General features: G+C 43.9%; 1 long non-coding RNA gene across 1 annotated transcript; it reads left to right on the top strand.

The window, feature by feature from the left end:
- The first annotated feature begins 12,018 nt into the window (after positions 1–12,018).
- LOC148109456 (uncharacterized) lies at positions 12,019–16,048 on the top strand. Its single transcript, XR_015725642.1, has 3 exons — positions 12,019–12,065; positions 15,409–15,703; positions 15,781–16,048. It is a non-coding gene; the product is annotated as an uncharacterized LOC148109456 (long non-coding RNA).
- Positions 16,049–16,310: the final 262 nt, after the last annotated feature.

The following is a 16,310-nucleotide window of genomic DNA, read 5'->3' as shown; positions in this document are numbered from 1 at the left end:
CCTTGTCGTGGGCAGGCCCACAGCCCCGATACGTGTGCTACGTTGCGTTTGAAGAGCGCTCTCAAGCCTTAGAGGTTTGGGAATGGCAGAACCACTACACAGCTGTGGCTCTCAAGGTACCTACATGTAAGGACCCTCTTAATGGTCCCAGGCTAAGAAGGGCCCCAGAGGTACATAAAATTATGGCCCTGAAGCTAGTATGTCTCTGAACCCATTTAAGCAACTTTCCAAAGACTGGGATCCCTTATTCTAGCTTTAGAAGAAAGTCCTCAAACTGGCTTTTTGTGTTGTTTTGTTTCTCACTGTGGGTTTCAATCTGTTAAGCTTTGCAAAGCCTGGCGTACCAAAATCCAAAGTCACCTGAAGAAGACCACAGGCAAACTGTGAATCCCGTACACTGGTAACCTCCAGGGACATTTAGAGAGAACACTGGTGTCCACTTACCCAGGCCTACCAACACAAGTCCCGTTGCATTTAACCTTCTCCACAACCCCACGAGGGACGTGTTATTACTATCTCCACTTCACAGGTGAGGGAATAGACTCATCAGTGGTGGAATAATTAAGTTTATGTAGGTAGTAAAAGGAGGAGCCATATGTGAACCCAGGCTCCAGCCTTTAAGACTAAGCAACGTTGCCTCTAGATGGGCCAGAAAGATCAGAGCTTCCAACTAAAAACAGAGCTTCCAGAACTTGGGTCTAGCTCGTCAGTGGCTGAGTGCCGTTTTGTTCAGCCACTTATTTGCTGCCTTCCCAACCGCTCTGAACTGTACCCCATATTCTATAAATGCAGTAGCCCCACCACTTCTCTTAGAAGCATTAGGAAATCTACAGGCAGAACCTGGAAAAGAAGAAAGTTAAAAAGATTCACGGGGTGTGATGGGGCTCCGTACTGGTGTGTGTGTGGGTGAGAGAGGTAAGGCTCCGTGTGTGTGTGTGAGAATGTACACACACGCATACACGCACGCCGAGTCTGTGACACAGACCGATCTCTGCAAGCATGAAGATGACAGCAGGCCTCTCTGTACTTTCACACCTGTGCTGAGTGCTGCCCAGAATAGCCCGGCCTTGCTGTTGCCTCATCCCATTACGGAGCAGCCCCACCCCGCCGTGACTGGCCGTCAGCCCCCCTAGTGCTTTCCACCTTCCCAGCTCTCCTTTCTCTCCTGACCTCCCCGCCCTCGCGGGGGACTGGCTCTCTGCAGCTGGTTTGATGTGTGCTTTCCCCAGACCGGTTCCTCTCTCCTGCTCTGCACCAGCCCCCTTGGACATCTGCTTTGGTTTCCTCCTCTGGTCCGTGCAGCCCCCGCTGTGCCAGCTCCCTTCCAAGTGATTAAGAATAGGAGTTAAATGAGGGCAGCCTAGACCAGGTCTTCCGCTTGATGCCTCCCTGGAGCCCGCTGCCAGCTTGCCCCTGAGCTGGGCCCCAAAATGCCGATGCTGAGCCTCTGCCCCAGGCTCGGAACCCCAGCGCCCCCACCTGGCTACTACCTTACTTCCTGAGGCTTGGTCTTGTTAGTATGATGAGGACCGTAACCCCTTCCTGAGAGAGTTGGAAGTAGTTAATGAGATAATGCTATAAAGCACTCAGTATGTGACTGCTATTGAGAAAGTTCTAGCTATTATTATATTGTCATAATTCCTTGATGTGTTCCTCACCCAGGTGGCCGGGCTCCAGAGCCCCTGGTTTTCCCATCATCACAAAGCTAAACGTAGCATGAGGGCTGTCCTGCACTGTGGGACACCCTGGCGGAGAGAAAGAGAATTCTGATCCAGGTGAGAGAGAGCGATCAGGGAGACCCTGCACGAGTAGGTGGTTGTGTTAGAGACCGTTTTAAGAGGAAGGAACTAACCTGAGCAAGGACGGGCCTGAGGACAGAGGAGTGCGGTGGGGAGGAACACTGATGGTAAGGGGGAGTGAGGTCACGAGAAGCCCAAAGCACCAAGCTAAGGAGCTTATTTTGAAATCAAAAGGGAGCTACATAAGGTATAGGTCATCCCTGGAGCTATTTTGGGTGGCAGCCTGTGTGTGGAGGCCGGACAGGAGAGAGGAAAAGCTCTAAGCAGGAAGATCAAGAAGGTCTATCATGTAAACCAGGTTTGTGTCGGTTACTAGGACAGCGATGGTAGTAGTGGCATAAGAATGTCAGGACTTAGGTTAGAACCGAGACGGGAGGCAAGGTGGAGCGTGGTCGGTGAGAGCTCGGTCGCTTTGACTAAGCACGCCAACGTCCAGGGAAGGAATGCAGTAAATCTGTCACCCTAAACACAAAATATTTCCTAGACTCAAAACAGGAAAAGCAAGAACATAACTGCAGGTATTATGCTGTCAAAGTAGAACTGAATTAATGAAAGGGGAACTGCCGTTCTAGAAACAATTAAAAAGAAAATAAACACAAGTACAGAGAGGCAGAAGTTGGCAGCTTCCAGAGGGAGGGATGCCATGACTCCCCAAATCCCGCTCCCCATCGCTGCACTGGGTATATTTTGACCCTACTGTGGGTCTTAATGTCATTAGGCTTTCAATTTGTCCCAACTCTCCTTGCTCTGAGTTGATACTCCACAGAGACCTTCCTGATTGTAATGCCACTTTGCAGGTAAATCCTTCTACAGAGAAACAAACCACTGAGCGGCCAACATGAATGTCTAGTACATTTGGCAAGAGACAAGAGAGTGTAGTGGTTAAAGAGCATGGTTCCTAAGTTTAAAACTATCCAGCGGTGTGACTTTGGGCAAATTATTTCAAATCGCTACAACTCAATTTCCTTATCTGTAACATGGAGAGGATCATAGTACTATCTCAGAAGGTCGTCCTAAGGACTAAATGACATAATGCGTGTATATCTCTAGAGCAGTGCCTGTGTATAGTAGGTGCTTAATAAGTCGTTACTGTTATTATTACCGATCTCCTTGAAAACTGGTAAAGGACAGTACTGTGATTAATGCATCAGTGGCTCATGAGCATGGGAACTGGGAGCCAGTGTTCCAGGATGGGACACCGAGTTCCTCCGGTGCGAGGCAGCTGGCTTTCCCAGCATCTTCTGTAAACACTGGACCCCCAAATCCAACCTGCCTGGACAGGCTGCCTCAGTGTTTCCCCAGGGACAAGGTGGCTTTCTTATACTTGCTTTCTAGAAAATGGAATCAGGGTTGGGGGGCGTGGATTATTCCTTACTGGACTATCAACCCTGACTACAAGTCTTGCAGGGCACCCTCCCTGTCTCTCCGAGGGCCCGTGGGAGGCAGTGAATCCATGTCTAATCGTTCTATGTGATCTGCCTTGGTTTCTTCACTAAAGAGTATTCCTTAACCTAAACTGGGTAAGGTTGTGGAATTCATTCCAAACCTAACTCACAACAGGCGGTGACCCAGAAAGAATCCAGCTTGCACGACACTCAGACCACCTGCTTTGTAAATGTAGGTCGAAGGCTGTAAGTGCCATTCAATTGTCCGCACAAGTGCAAAGCTATTAGTACAGTGATGCAGGAGGAAACTCATGCAAAAGTTATCTCACCCTTATTTTAAATTTATGCTTTCAAGTTATATGTATCCATTCAAGTTATCCTAACTTTCTTCTGCAACAAAACAGCGTATAAATAAATGCCTATCAATAAATGTGTTATAGACCATTTCTTTATCCAAGATTTCTACATTCTTTCTGCTTCCACTTGCCTCTGCTTTGCACACACACACACACACACACACACACACAAACACACACACACACACCCTACTCAATTTCTCTCTGGCAATAGTTCACCAATGCCATTGCCAAAGAAACTTGATTTCTGTAGTGATTCTGAATATTGAGATTCTAGAGGCATCTGGGAACATTCTTCCTAATTCTTCTGACCCTGCAATTTCTCTCATGTCTGTACCACAGTGGTCAAAGACAAAGCATCTTTTGATAAAGAAGCAGGTTTCTCAGTAAAGTGTTAATCTACCCTCATGAGGATTCCTTTGATTACTCTTTGGAGTAACACTGATCCTTCCATATTTGTAGACGTTCAGTCTTATCCCTTTCCTGAAGTCTCTCTCTAGTCGAGGGCTCCCACATCCCTTTCCCCAGCACTTGCTGATTATATATCTGTTATTGCTTATACAGAATCATGGAATAATACTCACAGACTTACATGCTAGCTAGAGAACAGGAACTATGACTGATGCTTAAGTATATTCCTCTGCCTAGAACAATAATTGGTTGGCTTTGGTGTCAAATAATAGTTAATGAAAGAAGAAGAAGGAAATTTCCAGAAACAATAATTTGGTTTGTTTTTTATGCCTTAGAGCTCAATGGCTTATATTTCTGGAAATATAAACTTCTAATTAATTACTCTAAACTCTTTCCTGGTTTTTCCTTTAGAAACAACAGCCCCCAATGATCACGTTTCTTCTCTTGTTCTCATGACAATGTTACATGTAGAAAAGAAAACCTTCACGTACTTTTTCATTAGCCAAAAGTTTCAATTAGCTACTCTACCTTCAGTATTGTTAACTTTTACGATATCCAGACCATACTCTGAGATTAAACAGAAAACTATAAAAATAAAAACTACAAAAATCCTAATGATTTATTTCATTGCCCTATCAGGTTTTCTAACCTCACTTTAAGTGTTCATTAAATTCTCTCAGTACGCCCTGATCAGAATGGCTAAAATGAAGCAAGTCTGACAATATAAAATGTTGATGAGGATATAGGGGAACCGATTGTTGGTGGGGTTGTAAAATCATACAGCACTTCAGAAAAAAGTCACAGTTGTTTTTTTTTTTTTAAATAAAACTAAACAGATACCTACCTTATGATCCAGGACGTCAACTCCTAGGTGTTTACCCAAGGAAATGAAAACATACATCCATAAAAAGCCATACAAGAATGTTCATGGCAGCTTTATTCCAGGTATTGACCTTGGAGAATGGATACACAGACTCTGATAAATTTAACAAATGGAGTGCCGCTCGACGACAGAAAAGGAACAAACTAGTCACACAAGCAACACCACAGGTGACTCTCTAAAGCATGCTGAGTTTGAGAGAAGCCTTGCATAATGCAGTATGCACTGGGGTACGCTTCCAACTCGATGAAGTTCTAGAACAGGCAAAACCAACCCATGGTGGAAAAAATCAGAACACTTGCTGTCTCTGCGGTTGGGTAAGAGGGCAAACTGACTGAGAAGGGGCATGAGACATTTTGGGATAATGGTAATGTCATTTTGATTGGAGTCTCCATTAAACAGTTGTGCACATGTGTCAAAACTCAGAGAATCTTTGCCAAAAATGTGCATATATCATTGTGCATACCTAAAAAAAAAAAAGCTGTAAAAGAAATGAAACTCTAGGTAATGAAATGCATGTTGAAGTATTTTGGGGAAGTGATGCTTGCAACTTACTTTGAAATGGATCAAAAAATTAGATGGATTCATGGATAGGGATGGACGGGGTAGAGATGGGATAAAGCAAGTATCTTACCGTATATGAGAATCTGAATGGTGAGAACATGGACGTTGGTTACAAATTCCTCCCAATTTTCTTATATTTGAAAATTTGCATAGTAAAATACTGACTAAAAGCTCGTTAGCTTCTCTCATCTTCCAAAATCAGCACATTGTCCTTTTCGTATTTCCTCCGGTCCTCACAGTTCCTGGAGGCACAGACACAGCCTTGAGACTAGAGCTACCCATGCGAGGTGATCTGAGAGACTCCAGGAAGCCTTCTCTGCTCAGCATCTCCCCTTGCTACAACGGCATTTTCTAGTAAAGGTTTTTTCCCTTTAGATCTTGATAAATTTACTTATTAGAGTGAATGTCTCTTTGTAGATACTTTTGGAATATGTGAAAATATCTAAGATTAAAGCCAGTTTATCTTCTTAAAGAAAAAAAAAATTTATTCCTTTAGCTCCAGAGGGAGTTTGGGTCATCAGAAATCTATGAAAATGCAAAGATCCCCAGGTCAGGGAAGTAATTAAAGCCTGGCGGGGGGTGGAATTACTTGTCAAATAACAGAAAGCAGAGCCTTTTTTGTTACGGTAAATCAAATATAGAGAAGATGAGGACAAGACAGGAGAAAGAGAATCTGTGTAAGGTTAAGACATGTCAAGAACAAAGAACAATCTGCAGTTTTGCCTGGGCCTAGCCCTGCTCCTCCATAGGGGACAGCTTCCATTCCTGCTCCTCGGGCCACAGCTCCCAGAAGCTAGAAACAGGGTCAAGAGAAGGGTCACCAAAAAAAAAGAAAGAAAGAAAGAAAGAAAGAAAGAAAGAAAGAAAGAAAGAAAGAAAGAAAGAAAGAAAAGAAAAGAAAAGAAAAGGAAAGAAAAGAAAAGAAAAGAAAAGAAAAGAAAAGAAAAGAAAAGAAAGAAAAGAAAAGAAAGGAAAGAAAAAAGAAAAAAGAAAAAAAAGAGAAGGGTCACCAAAAAAGGTTTCTCTGACTCTGGCCTTGCTTGCTCTATAGGAAACTCAATTCCCTCGATGTCTTCCAGCTTGTCTGGGAGTCCTGACAGGGTGTCTCATGTGTGGTTGAGAACCATCGAAGCCTGTGTCAAAGGCCTGGATGCCTGACCCGAGTGATTTTCTCTCCCATGTCAATTCTGGTCCAGAAGCAGGCTGGTTTCAGCACCCCCATCCCTCCCACTCCCCACACCATACTCCCTTCACCCTCTAAATGCCCACGTCTTCCCTAGAAGCTTCACTGGAACTCTGTTTTATTTTTTTATCGCCGTCTCTTCTCAGGCCTTGGGATCATGCGCACAGGGCTGGGGCCATCTGAGGGACAGATAGGGACCGTGTTGAGGTGTCCCCACCTCTATCACTGACTCAATGTCCTTGGACAATCGTGTCCCTCTCCTCTCTCTCTATGATGAATTCTCACTTCCCTTAGGAGGCTTTTTGGTTTGGGCACATAGACCCATAACTATCTCTCCATTTGTTTCTTTTCAGGCAAAACAGAATACTAGGGAGATCCCAGCTGAGTCTGACAGATGGGACCACACTTTCCAAATAAAAACAAATGGATGCATACTTCCATTTATGTTGCTGTCCCTGCCACCAAGAGATAGGGTCTTATCTCTTCATCTCCTTGCATGTGAGTTTGGCCATGTGATTTGCTTTGCAAACATAACACAAAGAGAGCCTTGAACGGAGTTTGTGTAGCCATATGGGTGAGAACAACCTACCTGAGCTCAGTTCAAACTGCCAAAATCCGGAATTGTGTGTTACTCATGATTGTTTTTTAAGTCACTAAGTTTTGGGGTTGTTTGTTACACGGCAATAGATGACTGATATATTGTTGGAAAAGAAGAAGAGGGAATGTGGAGTTGATGGAATAAGTATCCATAGTTGATGGGTAAGATAAAATCCAAGCTCTTTTTCAGATACTGAAATTCTATGATTTGATAAGAAATCCCAATGTCTGCAGCAAGTGTAACGCCTACAATTTAAATTTGTAATTTAAGACCCTATCTTCTTGTCTCCTCTGTTTGATAGTGCGAATCCCAGAGGTACACAACGTGTGACCAGAAAGAACTATGACTGATGACCACCACACTGATCTCATTACTTCTTGACCAGACCTTGCTCTGTCGCTGCCTCAGGGCAGGACCTTTCTTGAATCGCGCACTGTTTGTAAATGTTTACTCCATATGATTCACACCCCCATCTTGAATAAGAACTATACGCATAAGGAAGGAGTTGAGATTTATGTATGAATTAAGTTTTTAATAAAAAGAAATAGAAATCACTTGCGAAGTCACACGCAACCATAAAAGAATGCAGCTGCTATCACACTAAAGGAAATTATCTCCAGGCTTCCACCCAATTCCATGCAATTTTCAGCAACTGAGACAGAAGCTTTGAAAATAATAGGTAATAATGGAAATGCTGACAAACCCATAACTCCCACTGCTGAAGGAATGGCAGAGAAAGACTAGAATAATAACGCAGCGTGAATTCCCAGTGTTTTTACCTAGCATTGGCAGCCAGTGACGTAATAGGCTCTCATAACGACAGCATTATAATTAAATTACCAATTGTTTACCTAAATAATTTCTGAAAGTCAGGAAAAAGAAACGCTATTTAATTTTGGATCAGATCTCATTTTGCTGAGGTTTTTGCTTCCTGCCACAAGTTGGAGATTTCTCAGATGCGACACCACCCTGTCCTGGTTTACAGATACCTGGTCGTGTCCACCTTAGGTCACTTGGAGGGAGGTGCGGGGGGCTTGGGGGGGTGGGGACGCATCTTTGTATACAATGTGTCGCACAGAACTGTGGGCCTAGAGTTCTGGGAACATGTTCTCTTTCAACTTGGTGTTCGGTGCTTTCCCCTCCCCGGCTGTGACACAGTTTTCTCTTTGAAGCACGGGGACATCAGGAAGGAGCCTGGACAGTTCTCATCTCCATTTATGCTGCCCCCTGCCTCCTCTGCTTGCAAAGGGAGAGCCAAGGGCCTCAAAGGGTCTCCTCCTCCAGACGCCCAGAGGGGGCCCAGCAGGAGGGGCTGAGCCGGTTTGAAGGCGCAGCTGCCCTTACTCATTACAGAACGTCCTCTCTTCTTATCTTGCCTTTTTTTAGCCTGAAGGACGAAGACAGAGAGAGGAGTCTTGGTTTCCCTCATTAATCTGCTCCAGCTGGCGGCCTATCCAACATCTGAAATCACTTGCGACATGACAGTTACTTATTTTTTTTAACACCAGCATCTCATTTTATGTAATTTTATGGGTAACAGGATGAGAGTTCAACTCAGAAGACTTTCGGCCAACAGCCGCTGAGACAAAGAGAAGGACCGTCGCGGCAAGCTACAGCGGCCTGCTATGCCAAGAATGTGCAAGAATCGGATTTTCCAAAGGCCGCGGTTCTTATCTGTTCAGTAATGACCGGGAACCTCCTCACCGAGTCTTCCTCGGGCTTTCTAGTAACCCAAGGCTGACTGATGTCCCAGCCTGGAACAGCGGACGCACAGAGCCTTGCGCGCAGGGCAGGGAAAGACCTTGGACTCCATTTTGGTTCATGGGTCCCCCCACATTGCTCAGGTCTGTTTGGGGGTTGGAGAAACAAGCATGGAGAGTCTTGTAGGTTGAATTGTGCCCCCCGCCCCAAACAAACGTCAAAGGCCTAACCCCGAGTACCTGTGAAGGCAACCTTATTTGAAAATAGGGTGTTTGCAGATGTAATCAAGCTTAGGATGAGGTCATTAGGGTCATTAGAGCCCTAATTCAATATGTGTGCTGTCCTTAGAGATGAGGTACCGGGACAGACTCACGAGGGGAGAACGCCGTGTACCGCACAGGAAGAGATAAATGTGCTGTGACTGCAAGGCGAGGGGCGCCAAGGAGCCTGGCCAACCACCAGCAGCAGGGAGAAGGCCAGGGAGGATTCTCTCCTCCAGGTTGCAGAGGCTGCCTGGCCCTGCCGACACCTTGAGTCCAGATTTCCGGCCTCTGGAACCGTGAGAAAATACATTTCTGTTGTTTGAAGCCACAGAGCTGGCGGTATTTTGTTGCGGCAGCCCTAGGAAATGCATACAGAGAGTTTAGGCAAACTGCCCGCAATCACACGGCTGGTGATGACAGAGGACACGGAGAACATAAGCCCTGTGATTCCCACTGCAGAGTTCCACCCATTGTCCCGGGCTGCATGCCTGAGGTGTAGGCATGTGTGCCTTCTTACATCTTTTGGTGTCGTTCCAGATTTCTGTAATCATTTCTCTCAGATAGACTTTCCTTGTCTCCTCGCTCTCCCTTGTATTTAAAAACTCGAAACCTACAGGTCATATTCCCTTCGCCTAGATTGACCGATGACCATTTTGCCATGTTTGTTTCTCTTATTTTTGTCTTAAACCATTTGAAAGTTGCAGACTTTCTGACATTTCCCACTCGAAGCTTTCAGCATGTATTTCCAAAGAACCAAGACAGTCTCCTTGATAACGATCCGTTTCAAGGATCTTAACACCAAGACAAAAGGATTACATACTAAAAAGATGATATTCAACCTTCTCCATCTTTGTTCCAAATAACCTTTAAAGATATTTTCCTCCCTCTCCCGTCCCTTGCCGTCTCCTCCATTTTTGGATCCAGCACTCCATGACTCAGCCATCATGTCTCTCTAGTATCTTTTAATTTGGAGCCTTCCTTCCCTTTTTTGTTGTTGTCCCATCACAGCCTTGACATGTTCGAAGAGTCCAAGACAGCTGCCTTGCAGAATGTCCCACAGCCTAGATTTGTCTGCTTCCTCATGGTCAAGTTACACATTCTTTGGTGAGAATACTTATTTCTCAGGTGCTGCTGTGTACTTCCCATTGCCTCTCATCAGGGAAAACACGTCAGCCACTAATCACAATCACTGACGATGTTAGATTCACTGATGCTGGTCGTATCTGCCCGATCTCCCCATTGTAAAGGTACCATTCTCCTCAGTGTAATTAATGAATAATCTGTGGGGGATATCTGAGAGCAGACTCGTTCTTAACTACCTAATACAGTACATCGAGGGTTAAAAACAAACGCTGACTGGTATTAGATATCACTCTGTAGCTGAAATATAACACCTAACATGTCCCGCTTGATTTACCACATGTTTTTCACTCGGGTTGTAGGGGGGTGAAGGTTAGAACAAACTCTCCTCCTTTACAAACCACCGGCCTACAGAAATCTGAAGGTCATTCTCGTGGCTTTACCAACACACATAATATGATCCAGGCTTTGGCCTCAGCCCAGATTTTTCTTTTCTTTTCTTTTTTTTTTTTTTAAAGATTTTATTTATTTATGTGACAGAGAGAGAGACAGCCAGCGAGAGAGGGAACACAGCAGGGGAGTGGGAGAGGAAGAAGCAGGCTCCTAGCGGAGGAGCCCGATGTGGGGCTCGATCCCATAACGCCTGGATCACGCCCTGAGCCGAAGGCAGACGCTTAACCGCTGTGCCACCCAGGGGCCCCTCAGCTCAGATTTCTTATTAAAATTTACATTGAAACTTAAGAAAGCATACCAAAAAAGTTAAACTTATCAAAGAGTAAAACCCTAGATAGGTAACCCCAGTGCTTCAAGTACAAAATGGCATTTGATAAAATCAAAGGTTTGCTTCAGCATGTCAGTATCATGGGTAACATAGAGCGTATCCTATTACACTTGTGGCTGGGTGGCATTTTCCTTGTTGGCTACCACAAAGAGCATAAACTTGAGAATGCAGAATAAAAATAGATCTATCTGCAAAGCCAAGCCATGTCAATCATTTTTGAGAGGTCAAAAATACTCACTGCTTTAGTTGCAAATCAGCGTTTTGTAATTAGTATAACGACATGAAAACACACACCTAACTTTCTGAGTGGTGATCATGGTACTTAAGCCACCAGGCCCACCTCAGGTGTTCCTATGCCCCAGGAGGGTCCTTTCTGTGGAATTCCCGTGTTCTTTCTGTATTGTTTTCCTCATTAGACTGCAAGTTCCGTGAGAACAGGGACTTGGTCCTCTTTGATCTCCAGTGTCCAGAATAGTGTCTGCTACACATTGGGTGACCATTAACTATTGGTTGAGGGAATTAATGACTCAAAATCATGCTCTTTAGGGTTAGGTCAATTTGACATTTTTAAAAAAGATTTATTTATTTATTTGAGGGACGGAGGGGCAGAAGGAGAGGGAGAGAGAGTCCTAAGCAGACTCTGTGCTGAGCCTGGAGCCTGATGCGGGACTCGATCCCATGACCCTGAGATCACGACCTGAGCCAGAACCGAGAGTCAGGCACCCAATCGACTGTGCCATCCAGGCGCCCCTATTCAACATTTCTAACCAAGAGATATGACTTTATGGCCCCTCCACCCCCTTTTAATTAATTACAACGTTTGATTCTTGGGAGTACGTGAGTAAAGACAGGCTTCTTAGCTTCTCTATCTCAACCTCCAACAGCTCAGCTAGTCATTTCAGGGCACACAGGCTTCCAGACACTCCTCTGTGAGTCAGATCAGGTCATGACCCCACCCGCTCAGGACCATATATCTCTATCTTTGTCTCTCTCCCGCTCTCTCTCTTTTTTCCAAAGCAGGGACCAGGAAGGACGTGTAATATTCCATTATTCCATCATCACTGGTATGTTTACCTCCTTCCAATATTTCCATTGCTGAGTTGCTGAAGGTCAAGGAGAGAGAAAAGTCTGAGGATTATTAGTAGAAAATACAATTTGCTTAAATATTTAACATTTTTTTCTGTACATGATTTTGTCTAGAAATACATTGATATAAATTTTTTTTTAAGATTTTATTTATTTATTTGACAGAGAGACAGCCAGCGAGAGAGGGAACACAAGCAGGGGGAGTGGGAGAGGAAGAAGCAGGCTCATAGCGGAGGAGCCTGATGTGGGACTCGATCCCAAAACGCCGGGATCACGCCCTGAGCCGAAGGCAGACGCTTAACCGCTGTGCCACCCAGGCGCCCCCTTGATATAAATTTTTGACTAATTTGCTTACATACATGACAGTTATCAAAATAAATGACCTGTCCTATAAACATTAGGGTATTGTTCTTTTGTTCATATGCAGATATTCTAGATTGAAGGAAGCCGAACGAATCTATTAGTATGCATGTTCCCTTGAAGCAGGACCCTCCAGATTCGAAGATGGAAGACAGTGCACAGGAGAGGAGGAGAGGGGGCAGCAGAGAGGGTCTCCTCTCAGAAGGAGACAGCAATAATAAAAAGAGGCAGAATGGTAGTATATACTTGTCACATGCTATTACTTCTGTTTACAAAAATCCGATGGAGTAAAAACGATTATTCCCATGGTAGAGAGGAGGAAACCGAGGTTTAGCAATGTTATGACCTGACAGTCGGAAGAGGGTGGGGCAAGGAGCTTGTCTGACCTCAGAGCGCTCTTACTTTACACGGGGATTGCTTCCAAGTGCATAGTACAATGAAAGCCTATTAGGTGCAAGTGTTGTCTGGCAAGTTTTCAAGAAAATCTTTGATCATTTCTTAAAGTGCTTTTGCTGGGAGGCACTCGGGGCAAGTAAACTCTTGTAAGATCTGCCCCAGAGCTCAGCCAGGGGAATCCCTACACTTTTCTTAAACATTGTTCGATATTATCCCGTCCTTTTATCATTTCTGTCATTCTCCTTGAATCTCTCTTCAAAGAGGACACAGTCCTTAAAATTATGGCTACAGCTCAATTCTTCAGAGGCATCTCTTTGCAAAGAGATGAAAAGCTTTGCTACCAACGGTGAGCTGAACGAGAGGCAGTGGGCACAGCCGGCCTCCAGCGGGGCGGCTGTAAAGTCCTGCTACTGCTGACCTTCTCAGACACAGCCAATGGCTCGCTCTTGTTCCCATCTCCTTGCAAACAGCTAGGGGGGCAAAAGGCCCTTATGTACAAAAGTTCTGATTTTTTAACCGAACACCCAGAAAGAAGTAGAGGGTTTATAATCATTAAGACTAATCTGATCTAAACTTCAGAAGACTTTAGGGGGGCAAAAATCCTTCTAAAACCAGTATTTGTGTTGGTGGAGGCAGCTTTCCAAAGCTATAGTTCAAATTCTGTACCACGCTGGACACGGGTTTTCTATCTTCCTCCCACACGCCCCCAGACACATACAAGAAAAGCATTCAAAATCAGTCTTAAAAAAGCAAGCATGCATATTTTTTTCTTTCTTATAAATTAATTGACCCCTAACGCAGATGTGGTTAAACCAGGAATTCCTTTACATGGGAATGTATCTCTCTTCCAACTCCAGCTCAAATGTAACCAACTATCCATATTAACGGCTCCTAACTTTTTGGATATCCAGGACCAATAAATGAATGAATGAGCGAAAGTGCGGAATGATGTGAGATTGCCATGTTTCATTTTGCAATTAAAGAAAACAAATAATAATACTTACTATCATCATGACTAAGGACAATATAACAGAAAATAAACATGTAAATCCATAATTTCAGGCTGAAGAATTTATAAAAATCATAAAGTTATGTAATTTCATTTATTTCATTAAAATATCATGGCCTCATTTTTTTTCCCCCTCACTCTGCCACAAATTGTAAAAATTCTATTAGAGACTAGCACTGGTCCTGGGACCAGCACTTGGGGACCACTGATCTAGGAAGAGTCTTTCCTGGTATCCCCTTCCTCCACCAGGCAGAACTAAACTCCTTTTCCCTTCTCTTCAAACATTTTGTGAATACTTCTGTCATATCACATGGTGTCATAATTATTCCTGTTAATGTTTATCTAGCAGCTAGACCACAAGTTCTTAAAGGCACAAGGATTGTCTTACCCTTTTATCCATTTACAGAACGTAGCACAAAGCTTAGAACGCTGTCAACATTCTAAGAGAATTTATCAAAATAACTTGTACATAAGTCAAATGTAAAGAGAAAGTTCTCTCCCTCGACAGAAGTAATTATCTCATTTGTAAGCTAGCACACCACACCAGGCCTTGAAGGTAGATTCCAGAGGTAGAGAAAGTTTTAAGAACACTCAAATACCACTTAGCACATAGCAATGGCTTACAAATTAAAATTGAAGTTGAAATAATTAGTCAACACCATTGTACTGAAAGATACTCTTGGCTAAGAAAATGCTCTAGGGTTGTGTTTAAACATTGATAGTGACATCAGTTTATGCACTCTTCAAATGAAAACGGAATTTTCCAGATGCAGAATAGAGTAAGAATCATCAAAAGGCAAGGTAATGGCCAGCAGCAAATGAAATCCTTTGTGTTCATTTATCCAGGTGGTTTACTGGTAAGTCATGGATCTGTGGTCTGAATACTGAACACTGAGCCAGCAGTTCCCTGAGTCCAGGAAAACAACATGTCCTAATTTCTTTCCCTGACAAAATTTGGCTACAGTTCAACAGTGCAGTAAAAATATGTTCTATAAAAATATCTTTATGGATTTTCTCATTACATTGACAAGAGGGGTGGACTCATCTTATGGGGTGTGGAATCACCAGAAACTTTTATCTTCTATACACATACACCTCCCATGAAGCAAAGAACAGAAAAAAGTGAAAGGAACTAAAGGTATAATCAATTGTGTCTTGCATAACCAAATTCAGAGAAGGTAAGCATACATAGTGTAATGTTAACTATTATTTTTAACTTCTTAGTGGTGTCCAAAGTTAAATCATTTAGTGTTATCTTAAGAATCAGATTTGGATTTACCTTTAGCAATGATTAAATAGAGTTACGAGGCTACACAAAGCCTTACGGATGAAATTGTGGCAGCATGGGCAACGGTACACAGCCTCAGAGAAGAAAACTGGAATCCCAGAATAGCACTGCTCGCTGGTGCTCATTCATCGTGTGTTCAAGACACAAGGAATGGAAACAGCTCAGGGGGCCACACTTGAACATGAATCCAGTGCTTTTGTAAAAGCGACATCATGTGGACTCAGCTACATTATTTTTTTTTTCAAGATTTTATTTATTTATTTGACAGAGAGAGAGACAGCTGGCAAGAGAGGAAACACAAGCAGGGGGAGTGGGAGAGGAAGAAGCAGGCTCCCAGCAGAGGAGCCTGATGTGGGGCTTGATCCCAGAACGCCAGGATCATGCCCTGAGCCGAAGGCAGACGCTTAACGACTGAGTCACCCAGGCGCCCCTCAGCTACATTATTTGCTCAGTGTGGTTGGCAGCCTCCGAGATGGCCCCAGTGATCCTCACCCCTGAAATTCATACCCTTGTGGAGTTCCCTCCCCAGCGTTACCTGGATTTGCGTGTGTGACCAACAGAATGTAAGGAAGTGACCATATATCATTTGTGAGGTTTAATTATAAAATATATTGCAGCTTCATCTCACTGTCTCCCTCAGATCACAGGCTTTCCGGAAAGCCAGCCCCTAGGTTGTGAACAGCCCTGTAGAGAGGCTCAAGAAACAAGTAACGGAAATGTTCTGCCAGCTGCCATGCGCGTGAGCTGCAAGCAGATCGTCCAGCCCCATTCAAGCTTTCAGATGACTGCAACACCCCCAACAGCCTGGCGGCACCCTCCTCAGACTCTGAGCTAGAAGCACTCAGCTAAGCCGCTCCCGGATTCCTGCCGCTCAGAAACCAAGTGAGAAAATAAATGTTCATGTGTTCAGTTGCTCATTTCGAGGGTGATTTGTTACCTAGCAATAGAAAACTGAAATACTCAGTGTAATCTTAGGTGAGTTAGAAAAATTAATTGAGCCTCTGCTTGCTCATGCATAAAATGGGGACTAATACACATAAAAATCTATTTGTACTTATTCTCCTTTGTTCCAGAATGAATTGAGGACTACTTTCAGGGATGCATAAAATACAAGGCAGCATAAATTAAAAGAGGAGGGAGGACAGAAAAACAAGGGTGTGGATATAAAAA

The sequence above is a fragment of the Ursus americanus genome, chromosome 9, assembly GCF_024610735.1.
Source record: "Ursus americanus isolate L20-20 chromosome 9, mUrsAme1.1.p, whole genome shotgun sequence".
Classification (NCBI taxonomy): Eukaryota; Metazoa; Chordata; class Mammalia; order Carnivora; family Ursidae; genus Ursus; species Ursus americanus.
This window is presented reverse-complemented; position numbering and strand designations above follow the sequence as displayed.